The 26,898-nt window shown below is 30.9% G+C and overlaps 4 long non-coding RNA genes across 7 annotated transcripts; 3 read left to right on the forward strand and 1 right to left on the reverse strand.

Annotated features, from left to right (window-relative positions):
- The first annotated feature begins 360 nt into the window (after positions 1-360).
- On the forward strand, positions 361-25,486 carry LOC130677629 (uncharacterized). Its single transcript, XR_008991663.1, has 4 exons — positions 361-375; positions 21,505-21,728; positions 21,799-21,895; positions 25,285-25,486. It is a non-coding gene; the product is annotated as an uncharacterized LOC130677629 (long non-coding RNA).
- On the forward strand, positions 1,945-5,904 carry LOC130677639 (uncharacterized). 2 transcript variants are annotated; one of them, XR_008991676.1, is made up of 3 exons: positions 1,945-2,098; positions 2,164-2,269; positions 5,688-5,852. It is a non-coding gene; the product is annotated as an uncharacterized LOC130677639 (long non-coding RNA). The 2 variants fall into 2 exon arrangements; XR_008991675.1 differs by adding an exon at positions 5,886-5,904 and having other exon boundaries at positions 2,041-2,269; positions 5,688-5,815.
- Positions 7,548-18,440, reverse strand: LOC130677624 (uncharacterized). 2 transcript variants are annotated; one of them, XR_008991658.1, is made up of 5 exons: positions 18,292-18,440; positions 18,080-18,181; positions 8,258-9,007; positions 7,914-8,179; positions 7,548-7,562 (listed from the first exon to the last, which is right to left on the reverse strand). It is a non-coding gene; the product is annotated as an uncharacterized LOC130677624 (long non-coding RNA). The 2 variants fall into 2 exon arrangements; XR_008991657.1 differs by lacking the exon at positions 7,914-8,179 and having other exon boundaries at positions 18,292-18,437.
- Positions 7,726-13,036, forward strand: LOC130677620 (uncharacterized). 2 transcript variants are annotated; one of them, XR_008991648.1, is made up of 3 exons: positions 7,726-7,740; positions 12,100-12,353; positions 12,738-13,036. It is a non-coding gene; the product is annotated as an uncharacterized LOC130677620 (long non-coding RNA). The 2 variants fall into 2 exon arrangements; XR_008991649.1 differs by lacking the exon at positions 7,726-7,740 and adding an exon at positions 8,513-8,527.
- Positions 25,487-26,898: the final 1,412 nt, after the last annotated feature.

The following is a 26,898-nucleotide window of genomic DNA, read 5'->3' on the forward strand; positions in this document are numbered from 1 at the left end:
TATTCATAATACTCGTATGTATATACGCGTGTATGGTTCCCTGAGTGGATTCTCTGATCGTCTGTTGAATTGTCAAAATATACCTTTCTAATGCCATCTTTAGGAAAAAATCGAAGCTAAAAAAATTAACACAGAGAGTCATCTTGTGGTGAAAACAAAAATACACAAGCTCATTGTTTTTGTTTACATTTTGTATGTGTAATGAATAACCTCACAATTGTTAATTAATCCCGTTTTTTGACTTCAATAATTATCAAAATTGTAAATTAAAGTGTAAAAATAATTCTTTTTATATCTCCCGTTGTACCCGTTCTCAGCTTTTTGATGATATGTGTCGTAGAAACATGTTACAGTCGATTTTATGGTCAACGTGAGGTACGTCTCTTCAAATCCACTATTTTGCAAAATTCGATAATTTTTTTTTTTTATTTTTGAGGATAAAAAAAGAGGAAGAGGCGAACTAGAAAGTTTTTTCTGAGTACGCATGCAAAATTTCATAATTATTCATCGGTTAGTTCGCCTATAAAATGGGACACATGAATTCCGCTCACTACTGGGTATAACAAACTCTCCAACATCTTCTTAAGACAAAAAAAGTCACATTCAAGTCAGAATTGCGTCGATTTTAATACATTTTACTTAGATTTAAGTTAAAAAAAGTTACATTAAAGTCAGAATAAAACAAAATTAGACAGTTACAACGCAATTTTAAAAAATACTTACAATTAGTAACATATAATTAATGATAGTAATAATTATTCGAGGTGTTTATGGTTTAGAATATTTTCGATTATTATTAAATGGTATATTGTTTATATCAAAAAATTATAAAGAAACATTAAAAAATAATTCTTCCTATGTAGCATTTAAATACTTGAATGAAAAACGTTTTGGTCTTCTTCATTCTTTTATAACAATTATTGATAAATATGCGATTGTCAAAAAATTAGTAATTGTAAGTGCCTTGGCCATCATTTTGCAATAATAACTCTTCTGCAAACAAAACCTTTCAAAGAGCCTGTCAGACTTCTCCAACTATCACACTTTTATGAATTCATTGTGACTGAAAATGTATTTGCGATTCCTGTCGAAAATTTACTATCGGTATGTTTTTATATTAATACAGGTAATAAAACGTTTATTGCAGAATTGGTTAATCAGTATGAAAATAAATGATATTGTAAACAAGAGTTTATACAAATTCTTCAGGAACAGAATAAGAAAAAATCGTTCCAATAAAAATTTTTTTAATAGTAATTTTAATTTAATCAGAAATAATTGTTATAAAATTTTGCTGTAATTAAAATTGAGTTTTAATTTTAAATTAGTTTAATTAATAAATAAGTATAAAAACCACGTTCGATTTGACTTAATTTTTAAGTTAAAATTAAGTCAAATATAGAACTAGATTTCGAATCGATAACAAGTTGTTTTTTTAAGACAAAATAAGTGAAATTTAAGTCAATGAAATAATTTAAGCCAAAAAAAGTTAAATTAAAGGAAACTAAACAATTTAAGTCAAAAAAAGTCTAATCTAAGTCAAAAAAGTTAAAAAAAGTCAAGATTAAGTCAATATTAAGTCAAAAAAAGTTAAAATGTGGAATACAGTTGTCGGCATATCGACGACTTCAAAAAAAATTAAGTTAAATAAAGTCAAATTTAAGATTTTTTTTTGACCCGGGGAGTTACAGTCAAAAAACGTTAATAGTCTCATTTAAGTTACCTGACATTATTATTATGACTATTATTTTGATAGGCTGTCATCAAATTTTCAAATTTATTTTCGAGGTATAGAATTTTTCAAAACGGTTTTTATCAGCCTTGGGAATTAAAAGTTCAGAAAAAATAGATCGATTAGTTAATTTATTATGTATTGATATATTTTTAGAGGTCATAAGGCAAACATTTATCGGAAATAAATATTAAAAATAATTGTTTTTAATTATTTAACTTGAGATTAAAACTAAAACTGTGCAATCGTGGATAAATAATAAATAAAAAAATTTTTTAAAAACTCGCGATTTATTGAGACATATTTGATCTACGCACTTTCGTGATTGACTCACGAGTAGTCAGTAGTTGGGTGGTTATTTGAAACGTAAATTAGTTATTATTAGTTATAATGAAAAACATTCAATTTCAATAACTATTTTATTTTTTTAGTTCAGGAAAAAAAACAATGAAAATTTCGAAGTTAATTTTGTTATTGTCTATTTTTTTGATAATTGGCTTCTACGCCAGCGCAGTTGAAGGATGTCAAGGCGAGCCGGTAAGAAATGGCTTCAATTATGAGAAAAAAAATCTGTCTATTGGTTGACCGTGCGAGCCAGCCCCAAAACTTCTCGCTGTTTTCGAGCTCAGGGATCTCGGAAACATTATTACTTGTAAATTTTTGAGCTCTTCGAGTTCAAAAATTTGTTAGGCCGGTAAAACATAACTTCACTAAAAAATTATAATTTTTGTTTGACGATATCTTTGGATGGAATGAATCGATTTGGACGTTCTTGGTGGCAATCGAAAGGGCTCAACAAGACTTAAAACTGATTACATTTTAAAGTAAATCGGGCAAGTAGTTCATAAGTTATAGGAAAAAAACCAAAAAAATAAAACTCGTAAACTACATAACCGATCTACCCCAAAATCTAATCAAGTTTAAGTTTTGGTGAGCCCTTTCGATTGCTACCAAGGACGATCAAATCGGTTGATTCGTTCCAAAGTTATCGTCGGACAAAAAAAAAATCACACACACACATACACACGGACGTCCATCCGGGAATAGTCAGAATAGCTTCCTAGGACCTCTAAACGTTGACATCTGATGAAAACTCGATTTTCGCAAAGCGGACCGAAACCAATTATTTCCCTTTTTTTGAAAATTTTCAATTTTCTTAGCGGGAAATTAAAAACATTTTTGAAACATCTCTGAACTTACCGTACCGATTATGCTTAATTTCTCGAAAAATGTTGGATCTAATGAAATACTTCAAACGCCACCTCAAAAAGCTAAATCCGTTCAGAAGTTACAGAATATTTACCTACGTACGTACGTACATACACACATACATAAACTCGTACATCTTCTCGAAAATAGTCAGGATGGCTTCTTAGAAGTCTAAAACGTCGAGAACTGTTGAAAACTCGGTTTGCGAAAATCGGACCAAAACCAATAACTTCTTTTTTTTGAAGATTTTCAATTTTCTTAGCGAGAAGTTAAAAAGTATAACATTGATTTTTAAGCTCTGACTCGTAACTTTTTACTTAAAAAGTCTATAACTTTTCTAATTTGAAAATTACAGACTCGCGTCATGAGAAGATTTTGTCGAAAATTTAAAACTCTAGATAAAAGGACCCGTGACGCGAGTCCATTAATTTTGAATCTAAGTAGTTGTAGCCTCTTTTTCAAAACCCGGGAAATTCAATTTTTTTATTCTTTTTGTTCTCAAGTCCCGTAACTTTGTAAATTTTGGATTATGGACTTACGTATGAGAAACGTTTTTGCAGAAAATTTAATTTTCCACACGGAGAAAAAAAAACAGTAATTTTTCCTACGTTGGCATAGTAACTATTTCTATGTGCACATAGGAATTTTTCCGATGTAAACATAGGGAAATTCCCTATAGAAATATAGGAAAAAGTACTATGTTACATAGGAACTTTTTCTATAATACGTAAGACAAGTTCCTATGTTAACATAGGAAAAATTCTTGTGCTACAAAAATCATAAAAGGATGAGATTTGTTTATCGTTTCTAAAATTCTAAAATTCAAATATTCAAATTCAGACAAAGTGGGAATGATTTAGACGTTCACCAATCTGAGTGCGTTAAAACGAACCATTAATTTGATTAATCCCGCTTAAACATATATATGTGCAAAATGTGCCCCTTAAGGACAAAATTTTCCAATCCTCAGTTTTTAACTTCCCGCTAAGAAAATTGTAAATTTTCAAAAATTCGGGAAGTTATTGGTTTCGGTCCGATTTACGGAAATCGAATTTCCATCAGATGTCGACGTTTTGAGGTCCTAGGAAGCTATTCTGACTAATTTCAAGATGATGTCCGATCGTATGTATGTATGTATGTACGTACGTACGTACGTACGTATGTAAATACCTGTATCTTTTGAGCGGATATTCCAAAAATAAAGTTTTTTCAAAAATATTTTTTTTGGATAACTTTTAATGTGCTTGATGGATTGATTCCAAAATGGACTGGGCTCTAGAGCTTTATAAGCCGCGTCGAATGCCACCTCAACCATCAAAATCGGTTCATTCGTTCAAGAGAAACCGTTGTCGAAAGAATTAAAAAAAAAAAATTTTTTTATTTTTCCTGAAATATCTCAAAAACGACTCGATAAATCGAATCCAAAATTTTATCAGCTTTAGAACTTGACAAAACGCGTCGATTGCCGCCTCAACCATCAAAATCGGTTAATTCGTTCGCGAGATATCGTGGGAGAAAGAAATGCTAAAAAATGGTTTTTTACAAAACAATGACATACAAAAGTATTTGCGAGCTCGAAGAGCTTGAAAATGTATTCACAATAGTGTTTTCGAGCTCGTTGAGCTCGAAAACAGCGGGAAGTTTCAGGGCTGACCCGCAGGGTCAACTTATAGACCGATTTTTTTTACTCCTTTGCCAAGTATTTTATTTTAATTTGTTCTGTCCATTGAAAATAAAAAAATGAAAAAATGTTGGGCAAAATCGGCCCCCCCTCAAAAAATATTTATAATGTGAGTTTTTCAGCTTGCGTCACTTTTTTTTCCTTCTGCTGAGTTTTCGGTGTTAATTTGCTGTGTCTATCAAAATTAATAAATCCTGAAAGGTCGGGTAAAACGGGCCCCCAACAAAACTCAATAGCCATTTTGCCTTCGTGGCCCACTTTGCCCCTCCCCGCCTCACCCCAAATACTTTTCATGCAAAAAATTTTGGGGGGAGCATTTTGCCTCAATGTCCCCCCCCCAACCCAAACACTTTTCATATTAAAAATTTTAGGGGGACCATTTTGCCCCCGATTTCGAAGCATACAAAATTTTAGGGGGGCCATTCTACCCCCCCCCCTCCCCCTTCCCCTATATGTAACGAAAGAAGTAAACTATCTTTTTTAAAAATTTTTTATGTATAGAAATTACTCCTATGTTAGCACAATAGAATTTACTATATAGACATATTTCCTATAGGGAAATGTACTATGTAGCATAGGAAAATTTACTATGCTAACATGGGAATAATTCCTATGTTGCATAGTAAATTTCCCTATGCTACATGTAAATTTTCCAATGCTGCATGGTATATTTTTCTATGTTCACATAGGCAAATTTATTATGCTCGCATGGTAAAAATTCTTATGCGAACATAGGAAATATTACTATGCAACATAGGAAAATTACCTGTTTTTTTTTCTCCGTGTACAAAAACAACCTTATACCGCGAGTTTGTAGCTTGAATATTTAAAAAGTTACAGCCTTAATAGTAAAACCGCAAATATTAAAAATTTTTTGTGGTTTTGACTCTAGTCTTGTTTTTAAATTTTAAATTAATGGACTCGCGTCTCAGAACTTTTTTTTCACAAATTAAATTTTTTTTTAAAATAAAAAAAAAATGTTCTTAGATTTATCGCAGAAAAACTAAAAAAATTGAAATTTAAAAATAACAAACTTGTTGAAAAATAATACAATTTATTTTTTAGTGTGATCTTTACAACGGCCAAGATTGTTGCCATGGTTATGAGTGTTCTCACCGCTCTCACGTCGGCACTTGCAGACCCTACCGTCAACTATACACGAGCCTTTAAATTTACGAGAAACAAAAAAACATGTACATAATTTTATTTAAACAATAAAATTGTTCACAAATAAATAATAAATGTCTTTTTTCGCTGACACAGTGATTTTTACAGACATGTAATTACACGCGACAGATGCTGTACTCAATCATAATACATTTGCTCTATTCTATTTCTGTGGTTCATTGGCAGGGAGCCTAGTATATGGTGGGGACAACTGAATCGATCGCAGCGCCCGCTGTGGGCACAATTTTGTTGAATTATGCTCTCGTTGAAAATAAATACGTGAAAATTGAGTTTAAAAATAGTGCATAATAGTTATTGTGTCGTTAATGTTTGCTTTGCTAATCGTTTGAGATTCAAACAACTTTTATAATTTATCAATTCAAATCCGGTTCGGATAATGATTTTCATCATTGCCTAAAAGTTGTTTTTTAAAAACACATTTTAAGTTCCCTAACGGACCCAAATAACGGTAAATTACGATAAACCCACCGTAAGTTACGGTAATCCACCGTAAAATGCCGATTTACCGTAAATTACGGTGGATTTACCGTAATTTACGGTGGTTGTACCGTACTTCACGGTGGATTTACCGTAAAATACGGAAATACGGTAATCCACCGTAAATTACGGTAATTCGGTAATCCACCCAAATTTTTTACGGTAGATTTATCGTATTCGACGATAAATTTACGGTATACCCGCCGTAATTTACGGTAATCCGCCGTAAAGTACCGATTTACCGTAATTTACAGTGGGGTTACCGTAATTTATAGTGGTTTTACCATAATTTACGGTAGTTTTACCGTAATTTACGGTGGGTTCACCGTAATTTACCGTAAATCTACTTGAATTTTACGGTATTCTACGGTAGATTTACGGTAAAATTACCGTAAATTTACGGTAAATCATGTCTGCTAGGGTTAGTACTTTCTTAGTTACGATTCACAAGCAAATTATCATGAATTAAAATAAAATTATTTATTTCAATTTTGTTGAATAAACTCAATTTACTATTCTACTATTTTTAATAACTTTTATCATTGTAGTTGTCATGTATTATTTGTTTTGGTTTTATCGGTTATCCTTACCCTAGCGGATCCGAATTACGGTAAATACAGTGATTTACCGTAATTTACGGTACCTAGCAGAATTACCGTAAATTACGGTAATCTACGGTAAAATGCGGTAAATTACGGCAATTTGCCGTAGATTACCGTAATTTACCGTGGATTACCGTAATTTACGGTAATTCTGCTAGGCACCGTAAATTACGGTAAATTACGGCAAATTACGGTAAATCACTGTATTTACCGTAATTCGGATCCGCTAGGGTATTCTATTCTAAAATAATAGTATTTATTATTTATTAAAATTTTTTATACTTAATTTCGTTATTGAAATATATTTAATTTAATTTCTTCTGTCAAAAATTCAATTCCGCATTTTTATTTATATCATTATAAATTTTTATATTTTGATTTAACAACGAATTTTTATTTTTTAGACTGATTTTATATATCTTATATAATTCTCGAGCATGATTTTTTGTAACTATCAGATGTCGTTTTCGTCGCGCTTTCTGCCTATATGTGAAATACGAATAAATAGACAGTCAACCCGGTAAATAATCCGCTCACGCGATAGTGGCTAGTGGGCTGTAATGAGCTCTATACAGTCGAGGAGGAAGTTGCGCATGCGTGGACTGATCTTCACACAGTCGAGTAGCTCTGTTGTCAGCTGTAATTTCGAGAAGTTTGCCGGGCGCATGTTATGCTGAAAAGATAATACAATATCAAAAGCAAATTCTGACGGTATTTCTTGGTTGTTTAATAAGAAATAAAGTTTCGAAAAATAGATTTGGATAATAATAATTCTGATAGCGAAAACTGTGACATACCAATTAATCACAAGTACTCATTTTATTTCTAATCATTAAATAGGATTACGATAGGTAACTTTGTTAAAGAATTTATTTGTGATTAATTTATTAATGATTAATATATTTTGACGTTAGAATTTATTTAACTTAATTAAGTAGTAAGAAACAATAAGATAAAACAAGAATATTAAGTTATTAAAAAATGTAAAATCTGTGTATTTTTGCGACGTATGCTACTTATTTACCGATCGAGTGACCTCTCCACCTAAAAACCCACATACGTCCACCGTAGGGTGAAAAATTTTTTAAGCACCATGGGCAAACCTCGCCTGCCAATACGGTCTCAGTGATTAATTTTTGCAGCAGAGATACAAAGCCTTGGCCCTAACGTGTCTCGGCTTTATACTATCCCTGCTGTAAACATTACTCACCTCGACCGTAATGGCGCGAGGTTCATCCAAGGTACATAAATAACTATTTCTTGCATAGACAAAGAATTTTCGTACTTATCCTGTAATTATTCACGTTTTAATTATAAAAATGATAAATTTACTTTTTAGAATGATATTACTTGTCGTTCTCAACTTACATAATTAATTTTTTCCGTCTATATGCATATCTATAACTGTCATGAGATAAATATTTATCTTTGATCATTCCTAAAAATAATTTTTTTTCGCTATTGAACTTGATATTGAACCGCAAATCGTGTAACCGCAGAAGTAGAATCGATAACAAATGACTATATATCGTGAATTATCATAACATATATACTCTCAACTCCTGCCTGGAGTATTTGTTACTGCAGTGTGCAGTAGAATTAACCGCAAGATAGGAGTAAATTCAACTTATTAACTTGGTAAAATTTGATGCATATTTAGTAACTGTTATCATTTATATGATATTTTTAACTACAAAAACATTTACTGCAATCTTGTAGTAAATGATACTGCATATTATTGTCCATGATATGATGATAAGACGGCCAGATTAACATATAGATAGACAGAAAAACAAACAGAAAGATAGAGAGACAAACAAAAATTGCAAAAATGGTATAATGAAGATTAATAAATCATAAAGTTAATATTCCACAAAAAAATTTAATCAACAAATCAAATGTGCTAACAAAGCTTACAGATTCAGATACTCATATACTACGAAATATTTACTACGAAATTTTTGAAGTGGCATTTTGTCGTTACAATACTACTTCCATATTTTTAAATCATTAACGTCTGCCTTCACTAATTGCTCCATTAGGTATACAATTGCCTTGGCTAAAATATGAACTGCATCCATAGAAGGAACAACAACCATAGCCTTGGGAAGGATGACACTGAGAAAGAAAAAAAAAGTTAGTTTTTAGAAATTTTTTTTTATAATTCAGTTTAAAATTTTTTTTTCATTTGTTTGCAACAAACTCAATTATTTTATTTTTTAAATATTAGGGTTGTCCTTCTAAACCGTCTTAAATCGTAAAAAAGTTAACCAGGTTAATAAGCTGGTTAGCTCGTCAACTTAGTTGACTTAACCGGTTAACTTAATTAGCTTTTTTAATTAGTTAAAGATTAAAACGTTTAATTTAATTTTTTATCAATTTGCCATTGAATGTTGAGAAACAAGAAGGGATAATCAAATCAAATAAAATTTTAAGCTGAAGAAGCAATTTTGTAATATAAATACATAAAACAATTTTAATATATGAAATTTTAAAGTCGAAAATAAAAAAATTAAAATTTCTCGTCGGTTTTAGATTTTTAGCTATAGAATATTAAATTTTGAATAAACGAGTTCGCGGATAAGTACTTTTTTTTAATAAAATTTAATTTCGAAAAAAAAAGTCTAATGCCGCGGGCCTGTAAATTTGAAACTTCAAAAGTAATGATAGAAGTCAAATTTTTATAAAATAAAAAAAAATACCGCGTTACTAGAACCATAAGGGCGTATAAAATAGTACCTTAGATAACTAGTGCCATCGAGTATAATACTCGAGTTCGGAGTTTGGGAACACGAGCGAAGCGAGTGTTACCAACCGAACGAGAGTATTATACTCGATGTCACTAGTTGTCTACGATATTTTATATAATGAATGCTCAAAATTAAAACGTCGTTAAATGCATAACGTCAGCCTCATGCGGTCGCGATTATTTTAATAATTTGTCTTTATAGAAATCAATGTTTTTTTTTTGGTTCAAGTTATTTATTTATAAAAAATTACTCAAGTGCTTATTTATTTAATTATTAAAAATAAAATTGCATACTTATTTATTCAATAGAAATTAAAACAATCTTTTTATATTATTGTTTTATTAATCAATAAACATGAAAACTAACCAAATACGAAGTCTAATACATGTGTATTATTCAAATTATAAACTTGAACAAATTTTTTTTTGATATAAATCTAATAAGTCTTAGAATTTTAGGTTAATTAACATTCTCCTTTGATTAGATTTTATTAAAATGTAGTATTTATTTTTACTTTCAATCACTTTTTGATAAAATTAGAGTTCAGGTTATAAATTTAAGGTGACACAAATTCATCAGTTAATGACGATCCACAATCGTTAGCCGATGAATTTAATGCGCATGTGTAATCTAGGGAATTTTCTTTGGTAGTGATGCAGTTTTAGGTAAAGGTGAGCTCACCCCGGTAACCTATCTTGAACATTTTGACAACTTGGATTACAGAGTAGGGATATATCACGCCTATTTTCGTCGAATTTCGGGGTAGAAGGAATGCACAAATGCTTTAAGAGAGTTTAAACACTGCATTTGACCAATCAGAAGTCATGAGTGTTTAATGAAAAAGTTTATGAGGCCAAGGTTAGGCATTTAACGGCGTTTATTTTAAGCATGTATTATATAAAAATTTTTTTTAACTCCAATCAAAGTAAAAATGTTGAAAACATTAAAATCAATGGATAAATCGAAAAAAAATTTTTTTGTTATACGCTGTTTTGGTTTTAAGAAAAAATTTTTTTAAAGTCATAAGGGCGTATCCTGTTTTTTCGGTTGTTATCAATTATAGGTCAAAGTAAGAAAAAAAATCTGGGCGTCGGTTGGCCCTGTGGGCCAGCCCCAAAACTTCCCGCTGTTTTCGAGCTCAAGGAGTTTGAAAACATCACTGTGAATATATTTTCGAGCTCTTCGAGCTCGAAAATGCTATTACATGCAGTCATTTTTTTATGAGCTTTTCAAGATCTAACAAGTAACGTTTTATGCTAGAGTTTAAAAGTTAAGAATCAAAAATCATTAATAAAGAAGCGGCTTTTAACTTTTTATTTTCGATTATGTTCTCTGAAGTACATGTTATTGAGGCAGAAATCAATGCCAGTGATCAAAATCAAGATTTAAATGAGTTTTGACTTAGGTCAGAGCAATAATATATGGAATATCCGAGAAAAACATTAAAGACTGGGTTTTTAAATTTTTTGCTGACAATATGTTTAAAACTAAGGAACAAGTTACATGAAATTATTTGATAATTGAAAAAGACTATAAAGAGAAAGAGTTGGTATGATTTCAGACACATTTTAGCACATTAGATTTTGATTTATGCGGAAAAAATAACATTTTATGTTATTTTTTTAACTTTTCAGCGCCGATATCTTTTGAACTAATGAACCAATTGTGACGTTCGAGGTGGCATTCGGCGCGTTTTATTGCGTTCTAGAGCGGATTAGATTTTAAAATTGATCGGATAAGTCACTTCGAAGATAATCGAAAAAAACTGTTTTTTATCATTTCTTTCGCCAACGATTTCTCTCGAACAAATTAAACGATTGAGATGGTTGAGGTGGCATTCGACGCGGCTTATAAAGTTCTAGAGCTGATTAGATTTCGAAGTCGATCGTTTCAGTCGTTTCCGAGAAATCACTAAAAAACTAAAAAAAAAAATTTTTTTTTTTTCGTAATTCGCTAATATTTTCGAGTCTACTTGATCAAATGATCTGAAATTTTCAGGAAAGTTGACGGCCAACAAGTTCTTTCAATTGCCACCTCAACCATCCAAATCGATTCATTAGTTAAAAAGTTACAAAGAGTTTACACACACACACACACATACATACATACACTCGGACATTATTCTGAAAATAGTCAGAATAGCTTCCTAGGACCTCAAAACGTCGACCTCTGATGAAAACTCGACTTTCGAAAATCGGACCGAAACCAATAACTTCCCAATTTTTCGAAAATCGTCGATTTTCTTAGCGGGAAGTTAAAAAAAAGTTATTTTTACTAAAATTAACTCGACCCTTTTTCTAAATAAATTTTATTATATTTTCAACTGTATTTTTATATATAAAAATTTTAAAAACATTTGTTTTTCGACATACATATTTTCAAATAGAAAAATATTTGTTTTTACTTATCAAGTATCAATATTGTTTGTTATTGTAATTAATAAGTGTTTTTGTTTACAAGATCGAGTGACTCTTACGTATAGATATGCGGTAAATTATATTATCGAACTATCGGGTTCAAACGTGCATGGTTAAGACTAAAATATAAATACTCCTACCCGAAGAGTTGATCATCAGTAAACACAAAACCAACGTAATTGTTACATTCAGCGCAATAAAATAATTAATATGTCAAAGTTTACTATTTTGATTTTATTGGTCGCCTTGTTGGCTATCGGAGCTGAAGTTAACGCTTGTATACAGCATGGAGGAGATGTAAGTATTTTTATAAGTTCAATTATCATAAATTTTTCATTATCTAAAATAAGGGCGGATGAAATGGGACCAGTAAGCAAAACAGACCCCAAAAATTTGGTAAATAGTATATTACACAACTAGGGAAGTAAAGTAAGAAATGTCTGAAATCACATGTTTGTTGGCCTAGGTGAAGCCGAGCCGCCATTATATGTGATCTGAGACATTTCTTACTCTACTGCCTTAGGTGTGTAATATAATATTTCTATTACAATCGGAAATTTGGTCCAAGACCTTTATACGTAAGTCAAAAAACAATTTCGCTGTATTCCCATTTTGCCCACCCTCCCCCTATCAATTATTTAGTTATTGATATATTAATAATAATGTCTTATGTGTTTGCAGTGTTCCGCAGGCGGTAATTGCTGTAATCCTTACCATTGCAGAAAAAATTACTTCGATAGACTTGAATGTGGAATGACAATGAGCTCATATGGTGACGATGACTAATCAGTCTCGGATTTTTTTTTTCTGACAATAATTATGATTGCAAAGATAATAATTATTTTCGAAACCAAATAATTTGTCATGTAAAACTTTTTTTTTCATCTATTTGATGTATGAGTGAATTTTTTTGTAAGCTTCTATGTCAAATTTAATGTTCAAAATTTATCAAAATAAATGACATATATTTGTGTAAATTATACGATTACATATATTATTATTTTATTTTATAAAATTGATTAAAATATGTATCCTTAGAAATTATTTTCTCAATTGATCTGAACAATTCATACAAATATATGGATAAAATATATGATTTTAACGAGCTATAATAAATTTAAAAGTATTTTCTGTTAGCGACATATTCCCGCCGGAAAATATTGAGTTGATAAACATAATTACTGTACATATTTTTTAAAAACGTGAGTGCCTGAGTCGAAAGTTCAGGTCTGTTTTCATCGTAATCATAGGAGTTTTGACCCATTCTGACACAGTTACGATCAAATCAGGCCCGAAATAATAATAATGTAAAATATAATAATAATGGTAATATTATATTTAAAAATACCTAGCAACTCAAGTTCAAATCCCACTGGGGTCATATATTTTTTTAAATAATTTTTCATTTAAATAGCATAACATTATTCATAGTTGCTAATAATAATTATTAGTTGTATTATGTATTGATCATAATTATAGGGGAAGGGGGGGGGGCAAAAGGGGGTAGGGTGGGCAAAACGGGGTACCCCAAAAATTTTATAAAAAAAAAAAATTTTTTTTTTTCGTCTAATTAGTATAAATCCGATATATTTGCGCACTTTTAGCCCTACGCATAACACCTAGGGCAAAATGGACCAGCCGAAAATTTTTAAAAAATGATGCTTTCATATTTTTATCGTCAAATTGAAAAAATTATAATACACTAATCGATTTTTCGGCTGATTTGTTATAGCTGGGGCAAATTTTGCCACTAAAAATATTCAAAAATAATATTTTATTTTTTTATTGATAAAATATTTTAAATAATGCAAAATAATCTGCAATCTACAAAATCAAAAAACACGTTTTTTGGGTTCAAAATAATGACAAATAAGAAATACAGAATTGTTTTTTTTTATTAAATAGCAATTAGTAATTAAGCTAATCGAGGGGAAACGATTTATTACACTTAAAAAAAATTTTCTTGAGTATTATAAAACCAAAAATAGTTGTCAAAAGAAAGAAATACATTCTTAATAATGAAAACAATTAAAAAAAAAAAAAAAAAAAAAATCATTTTTTGGAGGGAGGCCTCTCTGCCCCACAAAAATTTTTTTTTTTGCCTTCGTGTCCACCAATGATGTGAAATGTAGTTTTTCTTTATGTATATTACATATAAAAGATTCAAGTAATAAAATTTGATCGATTTTCAGAAATTTTTTTTTTCAACTTTTTTTAAGGGTACCCCGTTTTGCCCGCCAAAAATAAAAATTTTATTTTGCAACGGCAGCTGAAAATTTTGTCTATTTACCTCGAATATCACTAAAAACAAAAAGATTTAGCGTATTTTAGTCCTCGAAAACTTAGTATTTCCTTAGGTACCCCCTTTTGCCCCCCCCCCTCCCCTATAGTGCTTCATTGAAATTAATATTGATAAAAACATAATATGAAAAAAATCTATCATGTTATTTGCGATTCAAAGTCTAGATTAAGAAGCAAAATTTTTATTTTTTTTTTACTCTGGATCGTAGTTGGAGATAGGATGTTATAGCTTCAAGGTCAGGAGAGGTGACTTTTATTCGCTTTGTAGAGATATAATCATACTATACAATTAGATATTACACATACGCTTAACTTATTAAATACAAATTATTAATTATTTTCGCCCATCCCGAGATTCGAACCTACAACCTAACGCCCGCCGGACTATCGCTTTACTCCCTAACCACGTCCGGAATATTTGGGTCTTGTCTGAGGTGCGTTATAAGTTAGTCGTAAAATAATAATAAGTCATAATAATAATAATAATAATAATCGTACATCTTTTGATAACCTTTACGATTGAAACGGTACTGCTCAGGCCAGGTTTAATCGTATTTATTTTCCGAAACCGTCATCTACGCTCAAAACAGGTCTCGTTTTAGGCGGTAAATGAGACTTCAAAGGGTTTGGAAACTTTTACGATTAAAACAGACCTGAGATTTCGACTCGGGTGTTATCATTTTCCATAGCGCAAGCAATTATTTGATCAACTAGACGTTACGTCACTTAGTCTTTAGTACAAATAAATTGTATTTATGTGTAGCACAGCTTAAACTTATATAAGTAAATGAATATTAAGCTATTGATTGGGTATACTCTGTGAAAAAAATCTGGGCGTCGGTTGACCCTGCGGGCCAGCCCCAAAACTTCCCACTGTTTTCGAGCTCAAGGAACTTGAAAACATCACTGTGAATATATTTTCGAGCTCTTCGAGCTCGAAAATGTTGTTACAGGGAATCATTATTTTATGAGCTTTTCAAGCTCTAACAAGTTACGTTTTATGCTAGAGTTTGAAAAGTTAAGAATCGAAAATCATTAATGAAGAAGCAGCTTTTAAATTTTTATTATCGATTATGTTCTCTGAAATGAATGTGTTGAGGCAGAAATCAGTGTCAGTGATCAAAATCAATATTTGAATGAGTTTTGACTTAAGTCAGAGCAATATTATATGAACTATCCGAGAAAAACATTAAAGACTGGGTTTTTTAAATTTTTTGCTGATGATATGTTTAAAACTAAGGAACAAGTTATATGACATTATCTGATGATCGGAAGAGACTATAAAGAGAGTGAGTTGGTATGATTTCAGACACATTTTAGCACATTATATTTTGATTTATTGTAAACATATTGTGCAAATGTGTTCGGGTGTGTGCGAATGTGTGCGTATGTGTGCGAATATGTGCGTGCGTGTGTTCGGGTGTGTGTGTGTGTGCGTATTGGTTGATCGGTACTGTAATACGCGAATTTTTATTTCGACTTTACTTAGCGGAGTTATATTTTATTAATAATAATTTTAAAACTCCCCTCCGGAGTGAAATTCACTCCGGAGGGATTAAATTGAAAAAAAATTATTCACTCAGCGAAAACTCCCCTGCGGAGTGAATTTCACTCCGCAGGGGAGTGAATAATTAAAAATTCATTCACTCCGCATTCACTCCGAATTTAATCCGCATTCACTCCGCGAATTTTTTACAGTGTATTGGTGAATTACGAAAAAAAAAAAATTTTTTTTTTGTTTTTTAGTGATTTCTGAGAAACGACTCGAACGATCGACTTCAAAATCTAATCAGCTCTAGAACTTTATAAGCCGCGTCGAATGCCACCTCAACCATCTCAATCGTTTAATTTGTTCGAGAGAAATCGTTGGCGAAAGAAATGATAAAAACAGGTTTTTTCGATTATCTTCAAAGTGACTTATCCGATCAATTTTAAAATCTAATCCGCTCTAGAACGCAATAAAACGCGCCGAATGCCACCTCGAACGTCACAATTGGTTCATTAGTTCAAAAGATATCGGCGCTGAAAAGTTAAAAAAATAACATAAAATGTTATTTTTTCCGGATAAATCAAAATATAATGTACTAAATGTGTCTGAAATCATACCAACTCTTTCTCTTTATAGTCTTTTTCAATTATCAGATAATTTCATGTAACTTATTCCTTAGTTTTAAACATATTGTCAGCAAAAAATTGAAAAACCCAGTCTTTAATGTTTTTCTCGGATATTCCATATATTATTGATTGCTCTGACCCAAGTCAAAACTCATTCAAATCTTGATTTTGATCACTGACATTGATTTCTGCCTCAATAACATGTATTTCAGAGAATATAATGGAAAATAAAAATTTATAAGCCGCTTCATTATTAATGATTTTTGATTCTTAACTTTTAAACTCTAGCATAAAACTTTAGTTGTTAGATCTTGAAAAGCTTATAAAAAAATGACTGCATGTAATAGCATTTTCGAGCTCGAAGAGCTCGAAAATATATTCACAGTGATGTTTTCAAACTCCTTGAGCTCGAAAACAGCGGAAAGTTTTGGGGCTGGCCCACAGGGCCAACCGACGCCCAAATTTTTAACTTCCCGCTAAGAAAATTGTAAATTTTCAAAAATTCGGGAAGTTATTGGTTTCGGTCCGATTTACGAAAATCGAATTTCCATCAGATGTCGACGTTTCGAGGTCCTAGGAAGCTATACTGACTAATTTCACGATGATGTCCGAGTGTATGTATGTGTGTACGTACGTACGTACGTATGTATGTATGTAAATATTCATAACTCTTGAACGGATGAACCGATTTTGATCGTTGAGGTGTCATTCGACGCGGCTTGTTAATGTCTTGAGGCCGTAAAAATTTGAACTTAATCGGTAGGGTGCGTTCAGAGATATTTCGAAAATAAAATTTTTTCAAAAATGTTTTATTTGGATAACTTTTAATTTGCTCGATGGATTGATTCCAAAATCTAATCAGCTCTAAAACTCTATAAGCCACGTCGAATGCCACCTCAACCATCAAAATCGGTTCATTCGTTCAAGAGAAACCGTTGACGAAAGAATTCAAAAAAAATTTTTTTTTTGGTTTTTTCGAAATTTCTCAAAAACGACTCGATAAATCGATTTCAAAATTTGATCAGCTTTAGAACTTGATAAAACACGTCGATTGCCGCCTCAACCATCAAAATCGGTTAATTCGTTCGCGAGATATCGTGGGAGAAAGAAATGCTAAAAAATGGTTTTTTACAAAACAATGGCATACAAAAGTATTTGCGAGCTCGAAGAGCTCGAAAATGTATTCACAATAATGTTTTCCGAGCTCAACGAGCTCGAAAACAGCGGGAAGTTTTGGAGCTGGCCCGCAGGGTCAACTGACAGACCGATTTTTTTTCTTACTTTGACCTATTATTGATAACAACCGAAAAAACAGGATACGCCCATGTGACTTTAAAAAAATTTTTTCTTAAAACCAAAAGGACGTATAACAAAAAAATTTTTTTTTTTCGATTTATCCATAGATTTTAATGTTTTTAACATTTTTACATTAAGTGGAGTAAAAAAAATTTTTTTATACGCCCTTATGGTTCTGCAGAACTAAAAGAGCGTATAATTTGAGATACGCCCTTATGGTTCTAGTAAAGCGCTATTTCTGTGGGTTTTATTAAAATTTCAAACAATGGGCTGAAACTTTTATAATTTCATACATTGAAGTAATTACTTACCCACTGGCCATCACACTCGCCAGCTGCAGTGGCAAAAATGCCAATTAATACAAAAAGTGATAATAATAAAATGATTTTCGACATTTTAAGTTTATTGTTGAGCTGGAAAAAATAAAAAATAAACTTTCATAAATATTCTGACGGAAATGTCAAATGGGACTAAAAAAAAAGTCAGATTTATTTCTACAAACTTGAAAATAATATATACTTACTTATTAATTACAGAGAGAGCAAGTACACTCAAGTCAGGTGACAACTAAGAATAAATAAATATACTATGACAAATCGCGATATATATAGTCAATTTGTTGTCGATTCTTTTTCTGTGGTTAGACAATTTGCGGTTCAATCTCAATGTTAAATTGTGAAAAACAATTGTTTATAAAAATAATTACGAATATAAATAGATCTTATGAGATGTAAATATATACGTCCATCTATGATGAATTATGAAATCGATAACCATGTAAATCGAATAAAATTAGAATTTAAAAGACAGGATATTCTGATTAAAAAAATTTTAAGTCTTATTTTAAACAATATAGGGGAGGGTGAGGCAGAGCGGCCCCCCTGAAATTTTGACCAAAAAAAAAATTTTTTTTTTTTCGACTAATTACTATAAATCCGATATGTTTGCGCATTTTTACCCCTACGCATGACATTTGGGGCAAAATGGACAAGCCCAAAATTTTGAAAAAGTGATTTTTTCATATTTTTATCGTCAAATTAAAAAAAAATTATTATAATTCCACATTTCTAGCTCTACGCATAACACCTGGGGCAAAATGGACCAGCCGAAACTTCCGAAAAAATTATTTTTTCATATTTTTCGGCCGTTTCTCTATATAAGAGGCAAATTGGGTCACTAAAAATTTATAAAAATTAAATTTTTTTTTTTAGTTGATAAATTTTTGAAATAAAGTAAAATTATAGAATTGATTTTTTAATTTATTAAATAACAATTAGTAATTAAGGTAATCGAGAGTGAACGATTTTTTACGCTTTAAAAAATTTTTTTCGAGTAATATAAGACCAAAAATAGTTGTCAAGAGAAAGAAATACATTCTTAATGATGAAAACAATTAAAAAAAAAAAAAACGAAAAAAAAATTTTTTTAATCATTTTTTGGAGGGGGGCCGCTCTGCCCCACAAAAAAAAATTATTTTTTCAGAATTTTGGCAAAATGTCCATAAATTTGTTCGAAATAGGACTAAAGTAAAGTGATCTTATGGTTGAAAGCCACAGAAAATAATAATTGGCTTAGGGGGGCCGCACTGCCCCACCCTCCCCTAAGACAATTAAAAAAGTTGTTCAGACCTTTTTTATAGAAAATTTATTGAGCTATAAAAAAGATCCTTATCCGCGAATTGATAAATTTTAAATTAAAAAATCGGTCTATCGGTTGACCCTGCGGGCCAGCCCCAAACCTCCTGCTGTTTTCGAGCTTCTTGAGCTCGAAAACATTATTGTGAATGCATTTTCAAGCTCTCCCGGGAAAAAATGATTTTGTCTGATCAGACATGATCATATATAATTATACATCAGATTATATATAATCATATATGATTATATATGCGATTATATATAGTTATGCATGAGCAGATATAGGATTATATATAATCATACATGATTATATATGGACCTGTATGAATATGTATATAGATATAGATATAGTTAGATCTGATCGGACATGAGTAACACACGTTCATGTCTAATCATATATAGGTCTATATATAATCAGACCTGATCATATATAACTGTATATGCCCATGTCTAATCATATATGAGATATTATATATAATCAGATCTGATCTGACATAATTGATTATAAGTCCATATATAATCAGACCTGCCCATATATAACTGTATATGCCCATGTCTAATCATACATAAGATATTATATATAATCAGATCTGATCAGACATAATTGATTATAAGTCCATGTCTAATCATATATAGGTCCATATATAATCAGACCTGACCATATATAACTGTATATGCCTATGTCTAATCATATATAGTCAAATCTGACTAAGACATAACTGTGGTACAAGTTCATATCTGATCATATATAGATCTACATATAATTAGATCTGGTCAGACCTGACGTTTGTATGAGAGCCTGTAGTTTGTTATTTATAGATATATGTTTAAATTTATTTATAAAAAGCTTAATTAAAATAATCAAAGGTTCATTAACAAAAGATTTATTAATAGTTTCAATATATTTTTCACAAATTATTATTATTATTATTATTATTATTGTTATTATTATTATTATTAATTGTTTTAATGTAAGTTGTCAAAAGTCATAGCAATTTATTACCAAACTTTTTTTATATTGTTTGGTGTTTTACATAAATAATTACCGACCCTTACAAGTTGCATTATCAATTTAATATTATTATATTTGATAAGCAATAGATTATTGGTCAATGATTGGATCTGACCATATATACTTACCTATACATAATCATGTATGATCAGATCTGACCATATCTAATTATGTATAATCATATATGATTAGATCTGGCCAATTTTTGGATCTGACCATATATTACTAATTATATATGATCATGTCTGATCAGACAAAATCATTTTTTCCCGGGTAGAGCGTTCACATCCACACACACTCACACACATACATACATACAGACACTTAGACATCATTCTGAAAATAGTCAGAATAACTTCCTAGGACCTCAAAACGTCGACATCTGATGAAAACTCGATTTTCGCAAATCGGGGTGAAAACAATAACTTCCCGAATTTTTTGAAAATCGTCGAATTTATTAGCGGGAAGTTAAAAAAAACAATTCTATATTTTTAAGCCAAAAATCGTGTTTTTCGATTTTTTAGATTGATAGTTTCTCTTTATTAAAAAAATTCTATCAATTAAAATACAAATTATTATTTTTGAATATTTTTAGTAGCCAAATTTACCCCAGCTGTAGAGAATCAGCGGAAAAATGGATAAGTATATTAAATTTTTTATAATTTGACGATAAAAATATAAAAAAAAATTTTTTTAGAATTTTCGGTTGCTCCATTTTGCCCCGGGTGTCATGCGCAGAGCTAAAAATGCGGAAATATATCAGATTTATAGTAATTTGACAATAAAAAAATTTTTTTTGATCAAAGTTTCAGGGGGGCTGCTCTGCCCCACCCTCCCCTACAAGCAGTGATAAAATTGAACTAATTAAGTGGGTAAATATTGACTAATTTCTAGTTGTGTACTCATTGCAGGTAAAAAATATTGAATTTTTACTGTGACCCAGTAAAAATACACATTTTTATGTTTAGTCTAAAAAAATTTTTTTTTAATGATTTTCAAATAAACATATTTGTTTGTAATTTATTTACATATTAATTTATTGTAGATAATAATTTTATATTTGCTTTTCTAAACCTATGATCTTTTACAGTGTTAGATAATTACAAATTCCTTGATCTTAAAATGTCAAGAAATCGAAGTTTTCCAAGAAAATATCTAATAGTAATACGTAATTTGAATAACAATAATATCATAATTCCGCGAGTTAAGGAAAACAAACGACCACATACTCAGCATTAATCAATTGATTCTGTACGAATGTAAATTATTTAAAGTTCGGGACTTGGTCTTGCAACGAAAAAAAAACTATTTAAGGTCTCATAAATTTTTTTTTATTTATTTTGTGGGAAAAATATTTCAATTTAATAATTTTTTTGTTTTTTAGACACAAACAAAAAATGACAAAAATTATTTTATTATTGTTATCAATTTTATCATTTGTCGTTGTCTATAGCGATGCATTTGGATGTCCTGGAAAATGGGTGTGTATAAAATAATCACAATTAATTTTCAATTAATTCTAGTACAACTTAAAGTATTTTTATTTTAAATTTTAAGTAAAAAAAAAAAACAACTATACTATTTTTTTATGGTTTATTTAAATTTTAAAGTTCTGTACACGGAAAGAAAATTATGGGAAGTTTTGCTATGCATTATGGGAATGGTTCCCATACCCTAGTAGCAATTTTGTCAAAGCCTTGTACCAGCCTGGATCAAGATACTTTAAAAAGATTTTCGATCAAGAATTGTACAAAAATTGGTCCAGATTCTTGACCAAGATTATTGGTCAAGACTTGAGCCAGACTGTAGTCAGAATTTGTCAAGAATTTGACCAGAAATCTGGAGCTGTCTATTGCTAAACTTTGGGACTATCCTATATAGAGGTTCTCATTCTACATTAGTTTGTTTATAATACTGTAGTCGAGAAATGAGTTCTCTGTAGAAAATGAATCTAGTTTTTTTAAAAATGCGAGCGACAGCTTATTGAATTCGTCATTAAATTTGACAAGACATTTTTTTTTTTACAAATAAAAATAGCAATTTTTATAAGTCAAAATCAAATAGAAAAAATGAGAGACTCTGATTATTAGCAATAACTCAAAAATTAATAGAGGAAGCGTAAAATTAAAAAACGATTATTAAAGAAGAAGCAATTTTCTATTTGTCACAACTTTCGGAATTCTATTCCCATTTTTTATAATTTTAATTATTCATCTTAATCTATTCAAAAACTTCCGAAATTTTTTAAGTGCTAAAAAATTCTGAAAATCAATTTTTGTAGGCATTACTACAAACTCAATGCGTAATTTAAAAAAATAACATTTTTAAACTTGTTGACTCAACTATAAATGAGAACCACTGCAATACTATACTTTTTATATTCAAGTGGAAAGGAGGGAAATAGGTGCGCGCTCGTCGTCTTTTGCGTTTCTCGCGCAAGTCTATGTCAAAACTCTGGGTCAAGAATCTGGTCAAATTCTGGTCACAGACTGGCCCAAGTCTGCAGCCAGTCTGGATAAAGATTCTTGATCAAGTGTCTTGGTCGAGAATTGTACAATTCTTTACAAAGTGCTTCTTCAAGTATCTTGCCAAAGAATCTTGCCCAATTCCATTGCTACTAGGGTAATGGTATGGGAATAGAACCTATATTACTATAGGGATGGTTCCCATATATTATGGGAACCATTCCCATAATAGTATGAGAATAGTTCCCATACCATTATGGGAATGGTTCCCATAATGATATGGGAACCATTCCCATACTATTATGGGAATGGTTCCCATATTGGTATAGGAACTATTCCTATAATATTATGGGAACCATCACTATAATATCATAAAATTTTTTTTTTGCACAATAGTGTAGAAATTTCCCAAAATTTAAATTTTCTTGAATGTTTTGTGCTGACAAAAAATTCTTGTTAAAAATTTTAATGTTTTTTTGCCAAATACGATTTTTTTTTTCAATGTTTGAATTTTTATTTTTATGTTTAATAATATTTCTGTGTATTGTAGAAGTGATTACCACACTTCTTTAAAATAATTTTTTCATGATAATATGGGAACCATTCCCATAATATTATAGGAATGGTTCCTATAATAGTATGGGAGCTATTCCCATAATATTATGGGAATGATTCCCATAATATTATGGGAATGATTCCCATAATGGTATAAGAACCATTCCAATTGCATTATGGGAATCATTCCCATAATATTATGGGAATAGTTCCCATACTATTATAGGAACCATTCCCATAATATTATGGGAATGCTTCCTATAATTTATGGGAATGGTTCCTATAAATTATAGGAACCATCCCCATAAATTATAGGAATGAATCCCATAATATTATAGAAAGTATTCCTATAAATTATAGGAACCATTCCTATAATTATAGGAACCATTCCTATAATTATAGGAACCATTCCTATAATTATAGGAACCATTCCTATAATTATAGGAACCATTCCTATAGTGTTATGGGTATCATTCCCATAATTATAGGAACTATTCCTATAATTATGGGAAACATTCCTATAATTATAGGAACCGCTCCCATAATTTATGGTCGTAATTCCTATGATGGTATAAGAAAAAATTTCACAAAATTATGGGAACCGCTGCCATAATTTTCTTTCCGTGTAGCTCTTCAAATTTTGAAATTATGAATTCGCGGCACTAACTTTTTTTTTGTAGAAAATTAAATTTTCTACAGAAAAGGTCTTGAGACGCGAGTCCGTTACTTGAGTATTTAAAGAGTTATGGCTTATTATTTAAAACTTGCAAAAAATCTGCGGAAGTAAAATTTTTTCTGGCTTCTACACGGAAAAAAAAATCTACCGAAATTTACGATGTTAACATCGTAATCTCGGACTAGACTTTCATTACTGTCAATTTTTAAATGTTTTATTTCAAAATTTATTATGTGGGTTATATTTTTTATTATTTAACATCGTAATTTTAACAAAGACTTTTAGGATTAAAAATTACTGCAAAAAATACAATTTAACATCGTAAAAAAAAATAAATAAAAATTACACTTTAAAAACTATATTTATTCGTACATTTAATATTTCTATTTACTTTTTAACAAAATAAATATTACAGTGCTGCCTCTGTTATAATACGATGGAAGCTATAAAAAGTACGATGTTACATCGTACTTTTTAAATAGTAACTGGGTCCTCCGCAAGTCGTTTATATGGATCTTAAAAACATTATACAGTGTAGGACCTTCAGTGGCCGAGTGGTCCAAGGCGTCGGACACTTCGCTCTCGAAAGGACTTGGGTTCGAATCCAACTGCCGAACGATTATTATTTTAATCTTTTATTTAAAATTTCTCTTAAAATTTTACGATGTTACATCGTAATTTATATTAAAGAGCTTAAGACTTCGTATTGTTTGTCTGAAGTATTATTTCTTAAATGAAATTTCCAACCCTACATCATAAAAATTACGATGTGAAAAGTCTAGTCCACCAATACAATAATTAATAGGACAAATTACGATGTTAGCATTGTAAATTTAACTAGAATTTTTTTTTCCGTGTAATGTCCATATCTCTTTTACTTTCCAACTACCAGCCTCGCGGCATTAAAAGTTTTTGTAAAAAATTGAATTTCCTACAAAAAAAGTCCTATTCCGCGAGTTCGTAACTCCAGTATTTAAAAAGTTACAGATCATAATTAGAAACAAGCGAAAAAAAAAATACAAAATTTCGATTTCTCATGGTTTTACTTAAAAAATTAATAACTTTTCATACTTTCAATTTATGGAATCGCGGCACAGGATTTTTTTTTATAAAGAATGAAACCATCGATAAAAAAATGATTTATATCAATTTCAAATAAGTTTTATTTTTTTAGTGTCATCCCCAGCAAGGGTATCATTGTTGTAAGGAATATGAGTGCACTTGGTACTTTTGGCAAGGTACTTGCAAACATTTTTCGGAGTTTGGACTGCCGCCAATAGGAAAATAAAATATAAAAAAATATTGAAGCCTCATATTTATGGACCATAGCATTCAAATGAATGAGTCAATAAATAAATTTAATGATAATTATCGAATTCAGTTTTTTATTTCATATCCTTTAGTATACATTATAAATTAATTATATATATAAAATATCACTGATATTATATACACTAGTCACAAAAATTAAAGGACATCAAAAAAATTCCAAATTTTCTTGATGTCCTGAGGCTCTTGAGGCTCTTCGAGCTCGAAAATACGTTTGTGTTCCATTGTTTTCGAATAAACCGTTTTTTTTCATTCTTTCGTCGACGATATCTCTCGAACGGATTATCCGATTAAGACGTTCTTGGTGGCAATCGAAAGCTTTTATCGAGTTCTAGAGCTGATTAGATTTTGGAATTGATCAATCCAACAGTTTTCACAATATCCAAAATAAACGAAAAAAAAATTTTTTTTTTTCGTATTTCTTAAATATCTCAGACTTTATTTGACTAAATGGTCTAAAATTTTTTTGAAAATCTAAGTTCAGAAGATATCTTTCGAATGCCGCAAGAACCATCTAAATCGGTTCATTCATCAAAAAGATATGAGAGGTTTACATCCAAACACACACACACACACACACACACACACACACACACACACACACACACATACATACAGACATCGCTCTGAAAATGTCAGAATAGCATCCTAGCACCTTCAAATGTCAACATCCCTTATAGGAAGAAACAATAGGCCCAAGCTTGGCCGAGGCTTGGCGCAAGACTTATTATCTCTGGGGAAAGCTTGAAATCCAAGCTTGGCCCAAGTCTGTCTAAGCATCGAAATGATAACACCCAGCCAAGCTTGAGTGACAGTGTCGTGCCAAGACTGCATCTTAGTATTGGCCCAATATCGAGATCCAGTATTGTGCCAAGACTGTTGCTAAATAAGCACCTATGCTTATTAAAAATAAATAAAAAAAAAAAAAAAAATATTAGTCAACATGTGCGTGATGGTAACATATGGAAATAAATATGTACACAGAGAAATCAGGTGCATCGATGAAACTAATTTTTTTTTTGCATTTGCTGGGTCTCGAACCTGGTCTTTCACGACTGCTAGGCAAGCGTCTTATCCACTAGGCTGTTACGCTATTCAAAGAAGCCAGGGGTTTTTAGTTACCATTTGTTATTTAGACTGGTAAACCAAGGCTTGTCACTTGAATAATGGCTGAACCTTGTCCCAAGACTGGCAAACGAAGGCTTGTCACTTGAGTATTGACTAAACATTGGCCCAAGACTAGCAAACCAAGGTTTGTCACTTGAGTATTGGCTGAATCTTGGCCCAAGACTGGCAAACCAAGGCTTGTCAATTAAATGTCTGTTGAATCTTGTCCCAAGACCGGCAAACCAAGGCTTGTCACTTGAGTATTGGCTGAACGTTGGCCCAAAACTGGCAAACCAAGATTTGTCACTTGATGACTTGTCACGGATCTCGGACCAACCTTGGGAGGCCGAGC

Source organism: Microplitis mediator, chromosome 11, assembly GCF_029852145.1.
Source record: "Microplitis mediator isolate UGA2020A chromosome 11, iyMicMedi2.1, whole genome shotgun sequence".
Taxonomy (NCBI): domain Eukaryota; kingdom Metazoa; phylum Arthropoda; class Insecta; order Hymenoptera; family Braconidae; genus Microplitis; species Microplitis mediator.